The sequence below is a fragment of the Ursus arctos genome, unplaced genomic scaffold, assembly GCF_023065955.2.
Source record: "Ursus arctos isolate Adak ecotype North America unplaced genomic scaffold, UrsArc2.0 scaffold_23, whole genome shotgun sequence".
In the NCBI taxonomy this organism is placed as follows: domain Eukaryota; kingdom Metazoa; phylum Chordata; class Mammalia; order Carnivora; family Ursidae; genus Ursus; species Ursus arctos.
This window is the reverse complement of record NW_026622908.1, coordinates 32,573,733-32,590,638: the sequence shown is the minus strand read 5'-3', so window position 1 is coordinate 32,590,638 and position 16,906 is coordinate 32,573,733. Positions and strand designations below refer to the sequence as shown.

At 45.0% G+C, this 16,906-nt stretch overlaps 1 long non-coding RNA gene across 5 annotated transcripts in view; it reads right to left on the bottom strand.

The window, feature by feature from the left end:
- The window catches only part of LOC113264946 (uncharacterized), an 87,202-nt gene continuing 70,296 nt past the window's right edge, over positions 1 to 16,906 (bottom strand). For 4 of the 5 annotated variants that reach the window (XR_008961057.1, XR_007188976.2, XR_008961058.1 and 1 more), the window contains 5 exons: positions 11,350 to 11,468; positions 10,796 to 11,000; positions 9,452 to 9,528; positions 5,614 to 5,688; positions 1 to 315 (listed from right to left, as the gene is read on the bottom strand). This is a non-coding gene — a long non-coding RNA (uncharacterized LOC113264946). The remainder of the gene's footprint in view (positions 316 to 5,613; positions 5,689 to 9,451; positions 9,529 to 10,795; positions 11,001 to 11,349; positions 11,469 to 16,906) is intronic. The other variant, XR_008961055.1, reaches the window with a different exon arrangement.

The following is a 16,906-nucleotide window of genomic DNA, read 5'->3' as shown; positions in this document are numbered from 1 at the left end:
TTTATAATGAGAGATGACCTTTTAATCATGTCCACCTTCAAGCAAAAGCTAAAGCTTTACAGAATATGGGGCCAGGTGCATCGAGAACAAAAGAGCCAAACCAAGAGACTGGAGTAGAGGGTTCCGGGATGTGTTCCAAAAACGGCCTGATAGGAATCGCCTGGTGACTTGTTACACTCTAGATTCGCGTGCCTCTCCAGAGACGGCAGGGGATGAGGCCTGGGAATCTGTTTTCCACCAGGTCCTTGGGCAATTCTTGCTGTCAAGCAGGGTTGGAAAACACTATTTATCCTATGGCCGGCCTGCATCGTGTCCCTAATAAAAACAAAGACCACTGATCAGGTACCGCCTAGGTTCCAGGCACTACTCTATGTACTTTACATCCATTATTTCTGCTCCTTACAACAACCCTGAAGAACAGGTATCATTATCAATGTTTTACAAACCAGGAAATGGAGTCTCAGAGAGGGTTAGTTACTTACACAAGGTCATACAGCTTCAAAGCGGCAAAACCAGGATCTGAAACCAAATCTTTCTTGCCACTATGCCACAACGCCCCTCCCCTTGGCACTTACAGATAAGCTAATATAAAGTGCTCTGTGTGTGTTGGTTGTTACTATTAACTTTTGTTATTACTCTCCTGGGCCTCGGTTTCCCCAATTTTAAATGGGAAGGGACAGAGGCTACGAGACTTCCTTTTTCATCCACAAAGAATGAGGAAGAGGCAGAGCAACGATGTTTAATGATACATCCACCATCCCACCGGGAAGCAAGCCTGCTGGGCACCAGCCTGGAACCAGGTCACTGGCCCCTCAGGGAGTCCATTCAGCCTGGCAACCCTCAGTTTATTTTAAAAGCCACCAGGAGCAAACCATTCTCCAAAGCCCTCCTAAGCAGAATGGAATGTTTCTTGGGAGTCTGATTAGCTAATGTTGCAGGCATGGCTGCCCTGAGACCTTCCTGTCTCACAGACTTGAACTGAATCAGAATGGAAAGGAAGACTTTTAGAAAGTTCTTCAAAAAAAAAAAAAAAAAAGTAGCACTTCATCTTTATAATAGTAACAGGATGTTTCCTGTGGACTAATAACTGGGCTGTGGTTAGAACTCCATGTTTGTCCACCAGACCTCAGTTCCTCCCTAAACAGTGCGTTAATCACCTGCGCATGCACCAAGCCAGGAAGTGCCTTGGCAATGCCTTTCTTGTTTCTGACTTCAAGCACTTACAACATTAAGCATTTTCCTAATTCTTTTCTCCTGTGTGTGTGTGTGTGTGTGTGTGTGTGTGTGTGTGTGTTGAGATAGGAAACAAAGTTTGACTTACAAAGAAACAGTTGCCTGTGACAGATTCTCAGGGCCGGAAAGAAAGCCTATTGCAGCACCTCAGGGTCTGGGAGCACAGAAACAGAGCCATTTCTCTAAAGTCCCCCATCCTTACTCCAAATTTAGGTACCCCTAGGGATCAGCCCACTGGCTTTTGCTCTCCTGTCTTGTTAGGTCCTGAGTCAAGGTCCCACTGAGCCCAGCACCTTTATGTTCTGACAGGACAGACCCAGGATCCAGAGTCTTAGGTACCTGGAAACACAGGGAGTGTGTGTGCCAAGGAGACCTGGAGCCTAGAGGACAAGGAGCTTTTGTCCAGGACTTGAGAATGACTTCTGCATGAATACCAGAAGTGGCAGGCAGGGGGCAGGAGGCAGTCAAGCCTGAAGCAGAAACATCTCCTCAAACAAAGAAAGGGTTGAGAGGTGTAAAGGCAAGAAGAGAAGAGTGAGCTGGAGGCCCAGAGTCCCGGGGCTTCTTGGCAGCTGGGTCCTTCCAAGCTTGTTAAAAATAAATTAATTTTTTTTCAGCATTGAAAAGAATGTCCTTTTTTTCCCCCCCAGGTTGAAAAAAATTATTAATCACATCGTGCTGGATGTGCAGAATACCCGGGTCCCTGCAGTTAGGATAAGAAATCAACATGGGGGGGGGGGTGCCTGGGTGGCTCAGTCAGATAAACAGCTGGCCCTTGATTTCAGCTCAGGTCATCTCAGGGTCCTGGGATCAAGCTCCGCACTGGGCTCCACGCTTAGCACGGAGGCTGCTTGAGGATTCTCTCTCTCTCCCTCTGCCTCTCCCCCGACTTGCGCACTCTCTCTCTCTCTCATATAAATAAATAAATCTTGTTTTGAAAAAAGAACTCAACTTGGAACAGTTGTGCAGCAGAATCTTGCTAGTAGGGAAGAAAATACTCTGCAATCTAAGCAAATAAAAATCATGTATGACAATATAGGTATATTATGTATATAAATGATAAATACATGTGTACATATATATCATATGAGAGAAATATATGCGTGAGCTTTGTTCACAGGAATAAAGTGTAGTGGGTGTGAGTGTGGAATCTGGAGTCAGCTGCCTGGATTCAAATCCCGATCCCGCCATTTACTAGCTGTGTGACTGTGGACAAATTAAGTTCTCTGTGCCTCAGTGTCCTTATCTATAAACGAGGATGTTCTTGAAGATAATATCTACCTCACAGGACTGCTGTAAATAGGGACATAGTTAAAGCATTGATAACACTGCCTGGAATCAAGTGTTTACCATTATTAAAATACCTTTTTGGCAGATCTGAGGCAGGGTGGTATAATGGGAAAAATCTGTGCTTTGGCTCAGATGGTCGTAGGTTCAAATCCTATCTACTTGCTATGCCTCTGGCCTCCGTTTCCTCACACAAAGAATGGGATGATAATTCACTGACCTTAAATCGTTGCTGTGAAGATGAAAGGAAATGACATGTGACGAGCGTCGGGCACATAGTCTGGGAGACCCAAGTGGGAGAGGCATTAGCAGTTGATGGAAAGAGAGGGAGAGTGGGAGTCAGGTCAGAGACTAAGACTTCATTAGCCAGGTGTCAGAGCACAGACAAGTCATTCCTCTTGGACTTAGTTCCTTCTTTTGTAAAATGGGAATGAGATTAGTGTTATCAGTCAGGATAGGCGAGGTTATGCTGCAGTAACAAACACCCCCCTAAATGTCAATGACTGAAAACAACAAGCACGTAGGTCTTGTTCTCACTACATGTCCTCACAGGTCGGCTGAGGGCTCGGCTCCATGCCATCCTCACCCAAGGGGTCCTCTGCTGGAGCAGACACCATTCTAAAACATTGCCCATTGCTGTGGCAAAGGGAAAAAGAGCTTTGGAGAGTCTTGAAGGGGCAACTAAATACTCTGTCCTAGAAGTGACTCTCATCTTTCACTCTCATTAGCCAGAACTAGGCATCTGGCCCCACCCAACCACAGTGGGGGCCAAGAAGTAGAAGCCTACCACGTGCCCAGAAAGCACAGTGAGAAATGTCTGATGAAGAGCACTCATGACCAGCACCATTACAGAGCCTCTGAAATCTTGCTATTAAAACTGTGGTCTACTGACCTGCAGAACAGATGTCCCCTGGGAGCTTGTTAGAAATGCAAAATTTCTGGCCCCACCCCAGGAATTTTCTGTTAATGGTTAATTTTATGTGTCAACTTGAATGGGCCACAGGATGCCCAGATATCTGGTTAAACATTATTTCCAGGTATGTCTGTGAGGATGTTTCCAGAAAAGTTTCACATTCACATTTGAATGGGGGGCTGAGTAAAGGTGATTGCCCTCCCCAATGTGAGCGGACCTCATGCAATCTGTTAAGGGCCTGAATAGAACAAAAAGGCGGAGGATGGTTGAATTCTCTCTCTACCTGACTGTTAGAACTGGAACATCAGTCTTCTCCTGACTTCGGAGCTCCCGGCTCTCCGGCCTTCAGACTCAAACTGAAATCTATACCATCAGCTCTCTGGCTCTCTGGCTCTCAGGCCTTTGAACTACACTACCAGCTTTCCTGGGTTTCCAGCTGGCAGGTGGCAGATCGTGGGGCCTCTCAGCCTCCATAATTGCATGAGCCAAAACTTTATCTTTATTCGATATATGTGTGTATATATTGTATATTGTACATATTGTATATATTATATTGTATATTGTATATATTATATTGTATATTATATATATTATTGTATTGTATGTATTATATATTGTATATAATATTGTATATATTATATATCACTAATATATATACTATATATTACTTGTATATTGTATGTATACAATTGTATATATTTGTATATTGTATATATTATATATTGTAAATATTGTATATTGCATATACATATATTGTATGTATTATATTGTATTATTATATGTTGTATATTGTATTGTATATATTATATTACTAATTTACACACTATATATTACTAATATATATACTATATATTACATATATATATACATACTATGTGTTACGAATATATATATTTCCTATTAGTTCTGTTTCTCTAAAGAATCCTGACTAATACACTTACTGAAACAGACTCTGCATTTTAACAAGATTCCCGGCAGATTCCTATATACACTAAAGTTTGAGAAGCACTGGCCTACTCTATTGGGTGGCAGGGCAGTATGCTCCTTAAAAGCCTGACTCTCAGCCTTTATCTGTGGATTTAGCTAGCATGCTTATTTCTGGGCCCCCCTCAGAGACTCAGAATCAGAGTTCTATTTCTAATTAGAATAAAAGTTCAGGACCCTGCACCAGGAAGCACATGGGTGATCCGAATGCAGTTAGCTTCCTCCAACCATGCTTTGAGAGAATACTCTTGAGTTTGGTCTGAGTTGGTGGGATTTTCTTTTTCTTATGAAGCAAAATAAATTTTCAAAGGCCTAGACTACCACCTATCAGCAGAATACCTTGAGTCTTCTTTCACTTACTTGGAAACTATAAGCCAAGATAGAGGGTAAAAACTGAAGTAATAGTATCCACTGCCATTATTGGCTGCTCACTACGTATCAGGCCCTGTGCAAGCTACTTGATACACTTTACCTCATTCAATCCTTACCGACGCCTTATACCAGGGGCACTCTCATGATCCCCATTTGCGGTTAAGGAAACGAAAGCAGGTACAGTTTAAGATAACCGGCTCAAAGACACACAGGAGAGAGAACTAGGAGACACAGGTCTGCCTGAAGCTGAAGCTTGAATTAAACCACTACATGACGGCTTCCCCGGCGGGCATTCCTGGCCCGGAGGGCCCTCCTCAATCCCCACCCTGAACATCTCCCCCTGACCCTTTAACCTTCAACCTCATGTTGAGAGCAGCATAATATAGATATCCCTAAATTCCCCTTAGGTACATAGTAAATGGACGATTTCAGGACAAGGACATATAGACAAATTCCTCATCTCCCCCCGATTCTCCTTCATCTGTCATTTGTCTCCATCTTTGACATTTTCATCAGACATTTTTTCAGAGGCTTGCATCCACTCTGTTGAAATATGCTGTTTATGCTATCAGGGTTTCATCCTGAGATTCAGAGAATTGTAAAATGTAACAAACACTAAGAACCTTGAGGGCCATCCAGTCTAACCCGTTCATTCTACAGATGAAGAAATGGAAGCTCAGAGAGGTTAAGTGACTTGCTAATAGTAACACAGCTGTTCTAGATATCAGCAGTGCAGGAGGCGCCTGGCTGACTCAGTCAGTAGAGAATGTGACTCTTGATCTCGGGGTTGTGAGTTCGAGCCCCACATAGGGTATAGAGATTACCTTCAAAAAATAGATATCAGCAGTGCTTTAGCAGAAAGCTTCTGTCTTGCAGTCTTTCTTGACACTGCTCCCACTCTGCAGGAGAGAAAATAAGACCTCCTTCAGTCTGGGCCTCCACCCTTTCCAAATGACCTCCATTAATTTCCGGGCTGTTAAGAAATGTCAATACACTTGATTTAGCCAAGACTTGAAGTTTGCAGTCACCAAAAACATAAAGAACCTGAAGGAAAATGCCTTGAGCCTTGGCTCTGGAAAAGTAAGCTGGGCTGGGCTGATCCTGGGCCAGGTTCCGACTTGGCTATTGTCCTAAGCAGAGAAATCCAGCAGAGAGGAGGAGTTTATAGACCAGCTGTGATCCCAGCATTGGTAAGGCCACAGCAGGTGTCCTCAAGGTCTTGGCTTTTCTGGCAAAGCTAGATTTTCCTGACTCTCGTCCCTTCTGACACAGTGACAACCTGGAGACTCATTATGCCTAGAGCAAGACATCTGCACAGCAGAAGCGTAAACCTAAACAGGGCAAAGCAGAGAAGGGATCCTGCCTGACTCCCTAACCCAGCCTGGCATTTGTTACCTGGGAGCATCCCTGGCTCCTAGCCTCCAGGCCTTCAGCACCAGCCCCAGGGCAGGTGTGTTCTCTGCATGCCTGGACCATGTGCAGGAATTAACCTTCTACTCCCAGAACTTGAAGGGAGTTTAGAGGTCATGCATTCCACCCGACTTCACTGATAAATAAATGATAAATAAGTGAAAGCCAAGAGAAGGACAATGACTTGTTTAAGCCATGGAGAAGTTTATAGGAAAAGTCAGAATAGGGACTAGGATGGGACATAGGGTACATATAGGTATTCACACATGTGCGCGCGCGCACACACACACACACACACACACACACACGTTTATACCGTTTTAAAGTTTACAAAGTTCTTTCACCTACAGGCAATGATGATACTCAAAATGTTTTACCCCGTCAGGCACAGGTTCTGATGAATCAGGATGGACACCGGACCTACACACATTTATTCATGCGGCCCTCTCAACAACGCTGAGATGTGGGCTCAGGAAGTCCGACGTTTAGCTCCATTCACCATGTTAGGTAAGATTTGTGTTTGCTTGTGTGCAGGTTACAGGGATAGCTGAAGCCAAAAGGGGGGCTTTCTTATGAGAACACTGGGGTGTCTCATAGACTCCAAGTCAGGAAGACAGCCGGGGCACCAGGGACTGGAAACCCAGCAAGATCCAGGCCAGTCGTCTCTCCACATCTGCCTCTTGCTCCCCGCGCTGCGGGCCATCCATCCTGCATCCATTCTCTGCATCTCTGTGCACTTATTTCTGGTTCTTCCCTCCTCTGTTTCAGGTTATTACAACGAGCCCTACACCATTTCAAATCCCAATTTCCAGAAGAAATCTGATTGGCCCAGTTTGGATCCCATGCCCATCCCTGGTCCAAACAATGTGGCTAAAGGGTCATATCATATAAAAATGACCACCAAAGCCCACACCCCCACCAGACGGCAGATGCACAGACAGGGGTGGCAGTGAGCTGGGCAGACACCCCAAAGGCTGATTAGTATGGTCACATGAACATGCAGAACCAGGGCTCAGAACCTGGGCCTGGACTCTCAGAACAGAATGCCCTTTCCATAGGACCACAGATCCCCCTTTTCCAAGGCCATATCCAAACACATGGCTGCTCACTCTGCACTAATCCTTGAGAGCCAAGGGTCATCCCTGCTGCCCTGGAAGGATTTAGGCCAAGGGCTAAGATTCAATTCCAGCTATGGCTAGGTCTCCTGCACACAGATCAAGGAAGAGCCCCCTGATTTGTTCCCGAGGGTAGTAATAAAATCTAAGAAGCAAAGGAAGAATAAAAGCTGCCTTCAGCCACGGAGCCCCAGACTTCTGCCTGCTTCTTTTCACTCTGGTTGTCTGAGCCCTCCATTTGGGGGCCAAAGAGTGGTGGCTGACTGTGGGGAGCACTGCATGGGGTCATGGCAAGTAGAGGGAAGATCTGCAAGGAACCTCAAAATTAAAAGCATGCTCAGGGGCAGGCAGAAAGCTAGAGTCATTTAACCTGAGAAGGGCAGCACCAAAGGCCAGAGCTGATCCTGAGATGGATGTGGCCAAGGAAAGAACCCAAAGGAGGAAGAGAGCAGGGAACAGATGCCAGACACACTGCTAGACAGCTCCCTGCAGAGGTGGCTCTTAAAGACAATGGTGGGATGGGGCACAGGACACTCACACATCGCAGGTGGGAATGGAAGCCAATCTAGTCTCTCGGGGGGCAGTGTGGCAACGTGTAGTAAGTCTTTAGTAATAACAGTAACATCAATAATAAAGCCATCTTTACCCCAGAAAATCCACTGTTGCTGTCTCTCCACTGAATAGGAAAGAGCCTGGCACACAGAAGAGAAGGAAGGAAGGGAGGGAGGGAGGGAGGGAGGGAGGGAGGAAGGGAGGAAGGAAGGGAGGGAGGGAGGGAGGGAGGGAGGGAGGGAGGGAGGAAGGAAGGAAGGAAGGGAGGGAAGGGAGGGAGGGAGGAAGGGGAACCTGCTGAAATGAACAGCAGGGTGAGTGCCAGTGCTCACAGAGAAAAAGATGCAAGGATGCTCAATGCAGCAGCAAATTACCAAGAACCAAAATGCGCACCAATAGGGAACTAGTTAAATAAATTATAGTATAGCCTTGTAAGAGAACACTTTATGATATTAAAGATGGCATAGATACGTCCCTACTGCTTTGGAAGAATATTCTCCATATGTTATTGGAGGAAGGAAGCCGGAAAAAAGCAATCTCATTTTATAGACAGAAAAACATATTAATATATGCACAGAGCTAAGTTAATAATGTACCCAAATGATAACAATGGGAGACGAGATTTCAGATCATTCTGATTCTTTTTCTTTTAGTGTATTTCCACTTTCTAATTGTTCTACAATGCCCATGTGTTACTTGTATAATTAAAAATAATATGGAGAAAAGAAACTAATACATGAAAATATTTGTCATCTAACAGGAGTGAAGTAAGGCCAAGAAGGGGAATGCAAGTGGTCAATCAACAAATGGTTTCAGGGGGCGCCTGGGTGGCTCAGTCGTTAAGCGTCTGCCTTCGGCTCAGGGCGTGATCCCGGCGTTCTGGGATCGAGCCCCACATCAGGCTCCTCCGCTATGAGCCTGCTTCTTCCTCTCCCACTCCCCCTGCTTGTGTTCCCTCTCTCGCTGGCCATCTCTCTCTCTGTCAAATAAACAAATAAAATCTTTTTTAAAAAAATGGTTTCAGAGCACCAGTTATGGGCCACGCCACATGCTCCAGCAACTACCAAGACGTGCAGGGGCAGGTCCCTGGCCTCCAGGAGTCCATAGTGTGATGGCAGCAGATCATGAGAGAGGGTGGGAGATGCTGCATGCCGGTGCTCAGACTGATGGGCATGGGGGCCCCCAGCAGCCTTCTGCTTCCTGCCTGTGGGACAGACCCCAGGGATCGACCAGGAATAGACCAAGATGAGGTAGGGGAGGGCGGTGGATGGGGGAACTTGCAGAGCCAGAGATGAAGCCAGAATCAGGGAGAACCAAAGCAAAGGCTGGCAATGATGGAGAAAGGCCAATTCTCGTCAGTGAGAGTTGAGCTTGGCAGAAAAAAAAATTAAAAACCCAACTGTGTACTAGAGACTGTGCTAGACGCCAGGAATACAGGTGCTAGGAATAATCAAAACTAGCAAGATTCCCGTTTTCATAGAGCTACAGTTGAGGAGGAAAGGGAATAAAGAAAATTGACTGATCAATCAATAGTAAATATAACAAGACAAATACGAGTATAGTGAAAGACTGTGACTACACTTACCATGGTGAGCATTGAGTAATGCATAGAATTGTCAAATCACTATGTTGTACGCCAGAGACAGAACACTGTCAACTATACTTCAATAAGAAAAGAAAAAAGACAAATACTAGTGATAAGCACATTCATTCTTAAGCCTCATCCAAATATCCCCACTGTCTTACTTCAAACAGTAAATGTCATGGAGAAAAAATAATAAAATGAACATTCTCATACCTATTACCAACATTTAACAGTTCTTAACATTTTGCCAAGTTTGCTTCATCTATTTTTCCATTGCTCTTTTTGTTGTTGATGTTTCAAAGTACACATTTCATGATATCTCATCCCTAAATACTTCAGTACGTATCTCTAAAACATAAGACATGGGACGCCTGGGTGGCACAGCGGTTAAAGCGTCTGCCTTCGGCTCAGGGCGTGATCCCGGCGTTATGGGATGGAGCCCCACATCAGGCTCCTCCGCTATGAGCCTGCTTCTTCCTCTCCCACTCCCCCTGCTTGTGTTCTCTCTCTCGCTGGCTGTCTCTATCTCTGTCGAATAAATAAATAAAATCTTTTAAAAAATAAATAAATAAAAAATAAAACATAAGACATTTTTCTACATAGCCTCAATAGCATTATCATACACAAGAAGATGAAAGCTCATTCCTCATTATAACCAAGTATTCTAGCCACACTCAAATATATACAATTGTTCCCAAATATTTTTTTTTAAGATTTTATTTTTAAGTAATCTCTACACCCAACGTGGGGTTCAAACCCACAACTCTGAGATAAAGAGTCACACGCTCCACCAACTAAGCCAATCAGGCGCCACCTCCAAGTATTTTTTAATGCTGGTTTTCCAAACTAGGATTCAATCAGATTCTACACATTGTGTTTGAATGTTTTTACTTTGAAGTCTCTTTTTAATGTCTACATCTACATCTCTTCTACAACTTTTTTTTTAAGATTTTATTTATTTATGTGACAGAGAGACAGCCAGCGAGAGAGGGAACACAGCAGGGGAGAGGGAGAGGAAGAAGCAGGCTCCCAGCCGAGGAGCCCGATGTGGGACTCGATCCCGGAACACCGGGATCACGCCCTGAGCCGAAGGCAGACGCTTAATGACTGCGCTACCCAGGCGCCCCCTCTACAACTTTTATCTATAGATGTATCTTCTTTCATTGTCAAAATGACTGCTCCCAAATGTCATGTACCCAGAAGAGTACGTCGTAGCCAGACCCATCCAAAAGAAACCCAGGCTGTTGGCAGGTAGCAAACACTGCAGCCTGATCCCCTCTGATCCACTGGTAAGAGGTAACGGACTATGGGTGAAATCCCCAGACTTGGAAATAGCAAAGATACCTTCTAAGTGAATCGGCCCCATGTGAAAAGGACTATAGTGTCCCTCTCTCTCTCTCTCTCCCTTTGCCTTTCTTGTATAATTCAAAGAGACAAGCAGATGTAATGGGAAGAGCTTCAGTAGATGAGGCTCCACTCCAGCTCCATGACTGCAGAGCAACGTGGTCTTGGGCACATCATTTCACATCTTTGAGCCTCGTTTCTTGACCTATAAAATGCATAGTGTTTATAGTGTTAACTGATGCAGTTTTAGGATTTCTCTTCTACAGCAGCTAGCATTGCTTTAACCAACACAACGTCATTACTAAGTCATACTTACAGGTTTGGTCTAAACCATGGTGGGCTTTTGGAAAACCAAATAAGGAATCATGCAACTGGGTGGGGGGGGGGGGGCATTTAAGTTTTAATATTGTATTTCATCATCAGATTTATAACACTTTTTTCCATATTTTTACACTCCTGAAAGAAGGTCGTGTGTTGAAATTGGTGGTATCTCAAATTGCTGACTGCCAGGGGATGGTTGTGATGTAGCTGTCATTGATTGCGCGTGCACAAACCTGCATGGTTCTCCATCTCTTCTCCCTTTTTCTTGAGTTTTGTGCATTGTTAGCGGTACAGGTGCTGAGTTTAACCACCAGTTACAATGTCTTCAAAAAGATTCCATGCTGATTTAGCACTGAAATGAAAAGTTATTGTGAACTAAAAAGGCAAGGAAACAGAGCAACTCGATATGTGATAAATCTCTGTCTAGGGGCATCTGGCTGGCTCAGTTGGTGGAGCAGGTGACTCGTGATCTCAGGGTTGTGGGTTCGAGCCCCATACTGAATGGAGAGATTACTTAAAAAAATAAAATCTTTTAAAAATATCTATGTCTAGGGGCGCCTGGGTGGCTCAGTTAGTTAAGTATCCAACTCTTGATTTCGGCTCAGGTCATGATCTCAGGGTCATGGGATCAAGGTCTGTGTCAGGCTCTGCATTCAGCAGGGAGTCGGCTTGAGATTCTTCCTCTCTCTCTCCCTCTGCCCCGCCCCACATACTCTCTTTCTCTCTGTCTCTCTCTGTCTTAAAAAAAAAAAATAAATCTTTGAAAAAAATCTAGGTCTAAATAAGATTTTTAAAAAGCTCTTTCAATATGCATTAAATGAAAATTCTAAGTGATAGGAAAGTTTTATGTCACGGATTTCTATCTCTTAGAAATACAGTAGCAGTGGTGTGAGTCCTAAGTGCTACATAAGAAGGGAGAGGGTGCTAGGAGGGTGAATATAGGGAGGAACATAATTCAGGTCCCCCTGAGGGAGTGATGACCCCTGGAAGACAGCAGTGGCGGTATCCACAGAGGACTTCCCATGAACGAGATACAATTCTAAGGTTTTTGTGTAATTCATTCAATCTTCATAAAAACCCTCTCCATTTTACAGATGAGGAAATCAAGATAGGGATGGAGAATGTAAACGATTTGTTCACAACTCAGGTCACACAGCTAATGAGTGATAGACCAGAAAGTTGAACCACAGCATCTGGCTGCAGAGCCTATGCATTTTACCGCTTGAATATCCTCTCCAGTGATTAAAATGAGTGAGTCATCTCCATGTTGCCAATAGGGGCAGCAGCAAGTGAACCACTTACAAGCATAGGCTCTAGAACCAGACCTGATGACTTCAAAGCCACGCTCTGCAATGGACCAGCAAGGTATTTGATCCTTCTCTGCCTTGGTCTCCCCTCCTCACTTGTTGTGAGGATAAATAGGCTAATAAGCTTCTAGAGCTTGGATCAGGACCAGAAAATAGTTAAGTCCTCAAAAAAATTATAGTATTATTATATTCACACAATGCTCACAATAACTCTAAGGAAATTGAGGCTCAGAGAGGTTTAGCAATTTGTCTAAACCACACATTTCAAAAAAGGAAAAACAGCAGAATGGGTGAAGGGGAGTGGGAGATGCGGGCTTCCAGTTGTGGGTGAATAAGTTACGGGAATGAAAGGTACAGCATAGAGAACACGGTCAGTGGTGGTGTCATAGCGTTCCATGGTGACAGACGGCATCTACACTTGTGGTGCGCAGAGCATGACAATATAGAGATTGGGAATCACTCTGTTGTACCCCTGAAACTCATGGAATATTCCATGTCAACTATACTCAAATACAAAATTAAATATATAAATAAAATAAAATAAAATAAAAGCCTTGATCTCAGGAAGGAAGCAAAAAAGAAAGGGAGGGAGGGAGGGAGGGAGGGAAGGAGGGGGGAGGGAAGGAAGGAATCGGGATTCAAACCTAAGTCTGTTCACTCGGAAGCCTTTGCTTTACGTAGTACCCCCACAGAGCTATTAAAGATGAGTCAGTGGTTTAGGTATTCATTCTTGAAGGTTTCCAGGAACAGAGATTCTAAATCCCAAAGTGACACCTCATTTTAATGTCCCAAATCCCACCCAAGAGAGAGGCTTTCTCATTGCCAATCTGGACTTGATCTGTTTTATTTTAAAGGTCACTTTCTCTTTGAGAAGCCCGAGGAAAGATGGACACTCACCAGGCAGCTTCTTTCTTTTATATTTTTCATATATGTACTTCCCATTTCCTCACCTATATAGAGAAGGCTGGGATCATTTTAGAGTCTAGCACGAAGGAGGTGCTCAACAAAAACGTGTTGTGTGGAGAACAGCTCGGTGGTTGCCAGATGTGGGAGGTGTGGGGGTGGGTGACATGGGTGAGGGGCTCCAAAGGCACAAACATCCAATTATAAATAAATAAATCATTGGATGCAATGCACAGCATGGCGAGTACAGTAAGTAATACTGTGATGCATATTTGGAAGTCGTTAAGCCGATAGATCTTAAAAATTTTCATCACAAGACAAAAAAATTTAAAAAAAGAAAAAGAAAAAAGATTTATAACTATGTGTGATAATGGATGTTGATTAGATTAACTGTGGTGATCATTTCACAATATATACAAATATCGAATCATTATGCCGTACACCTAAAACTAATATAATGCTATATGTCAATTCTATCTCAAGCTGAAGAAGAAAAGCATAAACCATGTGTTGTATGAATGAACAAACCAGAGAATGGGTGCATGGCCTGTAAGGTTCCCCCCCCCGCATCAGACAGACCCCGTGCACCCCACCCCTGCCCACCCAGCTCGCTGCTTTCTCTTTGACTCGCATTTCTTAATCTCATTGTTTCTCAAACAGTGGTGTCGCCAGGACATTCTGAGGACATTGTGGAGTTGAAGCAGCCTTGGTATGTGGTGACACCCTGGCTTTCCTCCTTTATTCTGTTGGGCCAGTTTTTGACCAAGAAGGAAGCAGATTCTCTCCCTCTGCCCCTCCCCCCTTCTAAAATAAATAAACAAATCTCTTTTTTAAAAAGGGTAGAGATGGGGGAAGAGTGAGGGTGGGGAGTAGGGAGGGGGTTGGGTTTAGGGCATGGGGTGCTGAGGTTGAGGGCGGGTGGGTAGATGACATGTGACTGGAACCCTCATGCACATCATAATAGTTGGTCAAGGTCATAGGTGTTACAGGCAGAGGAAGGTTGGGAGCACTGCTAGATGTTCGCCCTTAAGATAGGAGACCTGGGCCTTTGGTTACAAGTAATGGAAGCCCATCTCAACCAAGCATAAGGAAAAAACAAAAGCATGTATATTGCTCACATAACTTGAAATTCCAGGCACGGTGCCAGTTTCTGATGAAGCTAAATGTTCAAATGAGGCCTCAACTTTTTTCTCTTTATCTCCCTGAACTGTTGCTTTTCTCTCTGTGTTTGATTGTATTCTCTCCTCACAAGGCAGGCTTCCTCCATGCAATGGCTGCTGGCCACCCTCAGTGGACACCCTTCAAGCTGCCCCAAGCTCTAGCCATCATGACTGTGGGGCAGGGGAAAGGGGTTGTCGGGCGGAGGAAAGTGGAACTGTTTCCTTTTGTCAAAAAATCAAAAGCTTTCTCGGAAGCCACAGAGCTGACTTCCCCTCAGGTCATATTGACAAAAACTGGGTCACATGGATGCCCCTAGCTGCAAGGGAGTCTGGGAAGGTCGGACACAGGGCCCTTGTTGGCTTAGATGTACCATGATCCGTTGCCTGGGACTGGCCATGTGGTGACATCTCCCCGGAATGAAATTAGGGTTTCTTAACCCATAGAAGAGGGAGACTGGATTGGGTAGGTAAGTAATGGTGCCTACCACAAGAAGGTATCATGAGGCAAACTCAGTAGATCACAGAATGAGAATAGGGAGAAGTTTTGCAGAAAAAAGGAGAAATTCCGGGTGGACAGAAACAACAAATGTGCACACTACAACTGGGGAACTAAGAGGTGAAAGCCAGAAAAAGAGCTGAATCAGAAGAGGTTGTGGGGGCAAAAGGAGAGGACCCGCCAGCTGTGGGCAGCACCCGTCAGGACATCTCTTGGAACATATAGCTTTTTCTCTAAGGATATTCTGCAGCACAAGCTCAGCTAATACAGAGGATTCTTGGTGAGCAAGGAGAGAATGAGATGTCTCCTCACCACCAGAGTCTGAGTTCTTCCTACTGTTTCTGCTCGATCCCCATGATTCATGTGCCAAGGCGACCCTCAACCAAAGCAACAAAGCTACAGCCTTGGGTCACCAAAGGGAGACATGCTGAAAAATCTTCAGTGGTTCCCAACCACCACGAACTCAAGTCCAACTTCATGGGCCGGTCCCGGCGCCATCTCTCATCGGACAGCCTCGTCTCTCACTGTGCTCCTCCCCCATCCTCTGCTCTCCACCAGCCCATTGGAGCTCCCCAAAGCCAGCCTGCACCTTCCTGACTCCGGGATTTTGTGCGCAATGTCCTTTCTGCCCTTCCCTAGCTGTGACATCTCTGAGCCTCCATTTTCATATCTGAAAAATGGTCAAAGCATCTCCCTTATCAGGTGTTGGGAGAGTTTTGAAAATTAGGTAAAACATGTTAACTGCTGAGAAAACTGGCACATAGTAAGGGCTCAAGACATGTTAGCTATTATTATTCATGAATCCCTATTTTAAAATCTTAACAAACTCCATGTACCTATGGTAGTGCTTACCCGTTCCCTCCCGGCTGTATCTGTGAATGAGTATGTCAAGAGGGTGAACGTCATGAGGCCAGGGTGGTGTGTGTGGCTGCCCTGGGCACCTTGTTCTTTGCCAAACACACAGCTAGTTGCTCTTGGACAGTTCAACCCAAGGTGAAAGACCGTCAGCCTGACAAGGGACAGAACGTGTCTATCCGGGACATGTTGGAGAATTTAGGGCTAGGTTGGGCAGAAAGTCAGCCTCCCGGGCTGCTCCCCCTTGCTGGCTGTGGGGCAATGCCAGGAAATGGAGCCCACCCACAATTTCACAACGAAGTTCTTGGGAAAGTCAGACGAATCAGTCCACTGATGGTGTGTGGTTAAGACCTGTTGCCAGGCATCTGCCCCCCAAGGGCAGGAACCTGCCAGCGTGAGGAGGTGAGGCCTGAGTGCCACTCGCCTCCCTCCACAGCCCATCAGCAATGACTCAGCAGGAAGCCAGCCAAGGCCTGAGTCACTCCCTCCCCTGCTACCACACCCAGGGTTTTCCTCCAGGGCTAGGAAGGCGGCTTCAAGCTAGAGTTGTAAATCTTCAGTACCTGGGTCTACCCAGGCTAATGAAATCACTTCTTTAACCTAGCTTAGTAAGAGCACAAGCTCTGGAGTTAGACTGCCTGGGTTAGAAACCTGGCTCTGCCTTTTATTTAACCCAGGGCAAGTTTCTTAGATTCTCTGGCCAAAGTTCGCCCATCTGTAAATGGAAACATAATAGTACCTCCCTCAGTGGAGTGAAAGAGCTTAGAGCGGTGTATGACGTATTAATATCCCTTCTAACACACGAGGCCAGCCCCACCTCAGGGCCTTTGCACTTGCTGTCTTCTCGGCCTAGAACATTTTTGCCCCAGATGGCCAGCTCCCTCACTTAATTCAGTCTTGACTAAATATTCATTGTCTCAGTGAGGCCTATGATGACCACCCTATCTGAACCCTCCTCCTCCTCCAACACTTTTACTCTTTCCCACTTTTTCTCCTTAGTACTTATCATCATCTCATAGACTATGCATTTTATTCATGTATCTTCTCTACTGTCTATCTCCCTCCACCC